Genomic DNA, 4,964 nt, shown 5'->3' with positions numbered 1-4,964 from the left:
CCCCCCCCCCCCCCCCCCCCCACACACACACACACACACACACACACACACACACACACACACACACAGTGGGTACAAGTGCCAGGGAGAACATGGATGTGCCAATAATAAGCACATCTACCTCATGTGTTCAGTTGGGTTTAAGTTAAGCTTAATATGATCATGAAACTACTGTAGGACCTCAGTTAAATACGGTATTAAATGTTAATAGATAGATGATATGTTTAGTAGTTTACTTGGCTCTGTATACTATCCCATGAGATGATACTACACTTTTAAAGATGATAGTCTGTCAGCAGAGTGGGAATTTTAGAACATCAATCCTTACTTACAAGTATAGCAGCAAAGCTGTACTCAATCTGCTCAAATGTAATTCCCCCCCATACACTGAACTCCACTTCACAATGCCAAATATTTTTATTTTGCCTGATTTTATTTATTTAAGAATAGTAATTTTTCATTGGAGTTATGAGATTTTTAATTTTACATAGCAATAAAAGATTTAAACAAAAACGCCTATACTCTTTTTGTCATTTGTTTCCTTAAGGTAGATAATCCCCAGTGTTTTTTTAACACGTTACACTGTTTAAATTAACTATTTCGTTCGCTCTATTTATCCTCTGAACACACAAATGAACCTTAACTCTGAGTATGAAAATTGCAAAGAGAGACAGAGAAGAGAAAATGTAGTATTATATTTTAATATTAGTATTATCTTATTTTTTAAAAAGAATCAGTTTTTTTTTTGCCTGCAATGGACATTTGACATTGTATAGACGGACAGGAAATGAAGACAAAGGGAGAGGTAGATATGCAACAAAGACCCCTGGCAGGAATTGAACCAGGGACATTGTGGTAATTATATGGTATGTTCCCTAAGCATTTACCCAGAATGCCCCTGTTATTGAAACATTAACACATTTTTATTAAGAATCATTGTGTTGTTGCGTAAAAGGTAATAAGGAAAAATGCAGCACTAATGAGCCAAGTTCAAGCTAATTACTGTAAACCTATAGAATTATTCTTTTTTTTGTTGCTTTTTTTCAGCTCATTAGCAAATGTTGTGTTACAATACAGCAAGGCGTAGGAGCTGTGAGACAACTAAATAGGCAAAATAAAGCGGAACTAATTACAAACATTGAACTTAAGTGCTGTGGATCTCTAATGGGTTTGAAACTTCCTGTCCACCTGATGTCCGTAACTTGGGTAGCTCTCAGGCTATCTGGGTCAGCCTCTGACTGATAACGCATTTCACACCAGAGGCCCCTGTGGACAGGTGACAGTCCTGAACTGTCACCTGAGTGCCCCGGCATCCCTTTCTTGTTCCATCTTGACCTAAAAGACGCTTCATTTAGACTTCTAACAGCAGCATGGCATCCATGTTCTTGTGACCTTCCCACCCCTCCATCCTTTTCTCTTTTTATCAGCAGAAGAGGTGCAGGGCGGGACCTTAAGGCTACCCGGCCTCCACCTTAGCCGCGGCCCCTGCAACCAGACGAGAGCGGAGGCTGACATTCTGGCGCTGCGACCCCGGCGTGCTGTCCAAAAATATCTCCCTCAACAGCGCTGTTCTGTTCTGCCTTGTCCTGACCTTTCCACTCGTCACTCTGTGGGCGGCTGTGGCTCAGTGGTAGATCGGTTGCCTGCCAACCGGAAGGTTGGTGGTTCGATCCCCGCCCCTGCAGTCATTGTCGAAGTGTCCTTGGGCAAGACACTTTGCCCCAGGTGCTGCGCATCGGAGTGTGAATGTGTGTGAATGTTTATCTGATGAGCAGGTGGCACCTTGTACGGCAGCCCCGGCCACAGTGTGTGAATGTGTGTGAATGGTGAATGTTTCCTGTAGATGTAAAAGCGCTTTGAGCAGTTGTTAAGACTGGAAAAGCGCTATATAAATACAGCACATTTACATTTACTCTCCTCGGCCACATCCCATCAATTGCTCCATCCCTCTTTCCCCTACCTGCGCGTGGTCCAAGCAGCTTTTGCAGCCAGCCTTTTCTTTTTTAAATCAACACCCAGATGACCCAGTTTCAGGGCCCTGAGCCGACCTCTCTGGCTTGGAGAGTAAAAAAGCGACTGGGAGCTGTGTGAGAGAGGTGGATGGTTCAGATGAGATAAGGAAGTGCGCACGCACACACACACACCCTCGCAGATGGCCAGGCTTAAAAAAAAAAAAAAAACGCTTTTTTCAATCCCTCCTCTTAATCCACTTTTTCAAATGGCATGGAGGGAAAGTGTGCTTTCTTCTGTAATTATGACTGGCTGAGTAAGGTGTCCAGAGGCACGGCTGCCCTCCTTTCCCTCTCAAGCGAAGCTTTAAAAGTGGAGCCTATAGTGGTTTGTGTGCTGTCAAATGACCAAAGTGACCTTTCTTATCTGACAAATATTGCCTGTGTACAGACTGTGTATGAAAAAAGTGTGTCTAGGATTATGTTTCTCTCCTACCCACTGTGTGTAACGGCAGCATGTACTGTGGTGTGCTCTGTCTGTGTGTGTGTGTGTGTGTGGTATGTTCACATATGTTCACTGCTGTGTTTTATTAGTTTTTTCAAGCCTTACACCTGCATGTGTGTCCTGACATTTGTGTGTTGTATGTATGTTTAGTCTCAAAGGGACACATCCAGTGACGTGCTGCAGTACATTATCTGTGGTGCCTTGTTTACGACATCTTTGCTGTCAGCAGGGGTCCTGCCTGCTACTGACACATAAACAAACAGATAAACACATGCAAACCCAGGAGCCTGGATGGTCTTCACTCAGCTTGTCCCAGTGGCTTGGGTTATTTATTTATTATCATTTCCCAAGCTTTTAGTCAGTAGTTAGTCACTCAAATATATGTGTTTATTTATTGCTAGTGAGTGGACAGTTCAGGCAGGATGTAAAATGATTAAAAATACATTTCTGGTTGTTTATTTGCCTAATTCACACGGTGGCTGTACTTGATTTAAAAACTCATAAGGGGGTAACATAATTACAGGATAAGGTTTTAGTTAAATTATGTTGTTTTGTTGTAGGCCTGGATTTGGACTAATGTTGAAATGATGAGTGCACCAATTCCTTAGTAGATCATCATAAAATGAGTAAAGATTTTCATTATCTGTTGTTTAAATCATTTATCAAGCCCATATGATATCTGGTTTCAGCTTCTCGAACATGGACTGTTAGTTCGATCAGTGTTTCCCACAGTGGGAGCACATGGAGATGGGTGCCACGAGAGAAATAAGAGAAATCACTATGAAGGGGTGTCGTTAGGGAACTACTGTGTTAAGACACAAGACTCCATGTAAAGGTGTCACCTTGGGTTTTGTGAAGCAAAACAGATAGAGCAAAGTGCTACGTTAATTAGAACCCATTTTTGGTACTTATTTGGCCTCTGACCCTGCTCATCTTTCAGTTTAGAGCTGAAACAGTAGCTGACTAACAGAAATCAATCTGAAGTTATTTTGATAATCGATGAAGTGTTTCAGTTGTGGAATGATTTGGAAAATATTTGCTGCATATCAAACGTGGGGATTTGAAACTTTTCTTTGTCATATATGACAGTAAACTGAATCTCTGTGGCTGTTTATTGGACCAGACGAGACTTTTGGAATTCCTCCTTGAGCTCTTGGAAATTATAAGTTTTTCAATGTTATCTGACAATTTATAGCCTAAACAATTGTGACAATAACTGTTTATTGCTGGTCTATTCTGATTTGTGTTTCTACAATGAATTCTTCGTCTAAAGACCAGTTGAGGTCATCTCTGCAAGATTTAAATAAATTATCTATTTATATTTGTGATTGACTGACTGACTGGGACACACACACACACACACACACATACACATACACACACACACACACACGGAGCAGGTGATATGTGTTTATTCCTAAAGAGGACGTCACGTTTCTCTCGTTTTTCAACAAGTACAAAAGGCAACATTAATCAAACAACTTCCTATAAAATGTTGCATCTTGTGCTCTGGAAAATAATACTCTTACATTCAATGTGTTTCAGTCTCCATACCCTTGGTTTGCCCTGTTAATTTTACTGCTAAGCCAGTGTTGGTCTGGTTTGCCAGAGTGCTAGTCCTCACAGTGTTTCTTCTTTGATCCATCCATCAGCTTTCTTTCCTTATTTATTATTATTTTGTACGTCTATATACAAGGAGAAGGGTTGTGCTGAGCGTGCATGCTTTGCTTCACATTCACATGTTAAAACACTTTCACACCTGGGAGCTGTTCAGTGACTCCTGGCTGCACAAAGTCTTACAGTGGTTGCCTGAAGAGGGCACTGAGTTCCTCGTTCACCTTCTCTGCCAGACCTTTTAATACACATTCACACACATAAATTTAAACCAGTGACTTTCTACCTATAAACCAACTCCACTAACCTTTATGGACCAGTCGACCCCGGCTGGGCGTACTTCTACGCAGAGCTGCTGAATCAGACTGCACTGCACCTCCTCCAAATGTTAACCTTGGTTTCAACACTCAAGGAGTCTCCTGTACTTTGTTCCAGCCACAGGGAGTTATAGATGAGCACAGTTCTGCATATGGCCATCATTCACAGCCCCGGGCTCCCCCTGAGTGTGTGTCATGAGTGTGTGTAACAAATGGAGCCGAGCACTAAAGGTATTAATGTGAAGGAACGAGGCCTGTGGTGGAAGTACAGCAGGAAGTCACTTTCTCTCCCATCTGGCCCTTAACAAGATGGAGAGGAGCAGGCAGGTGTGAGCGGTGGTCTGCACCTCCGCTGGCTGGATTAGCACTTCTGATGGGAGAGAAGAGAGGAGGACGATCGTCTGCGTAAGGCTGTCATTCTCTCTCCATCCCCTCCCTCGTACAACCCCTCGCTCCCTCTGTGATCACTGCTCTCTGCCCCTCACTCTGCAGCGAGCCTGAGAGGGGAGACTCAAAATGAGAATAAATGAGGTGTGGGGAAGCCGTTTGGGCAGTGTGCCTGTGTGTGTGTGTGTGTGT

Source organism: Etheostoma cragini, chromosome 9 (genome assembly GCF_013103735.1).
Source record: "Etheostoma cragini isolate CJK2018 chromosome 9, CSU_Ecrag_1.0, whole genome shotgun sequence".
NCBI lineage: Eukaryota > Metazoa > Chordata > Actinopteri > Perciformes > Percidae > Etheostoma > Etheostoma cragini.
Note: the sequence above shows the minus strand (reverse complement) of the source record.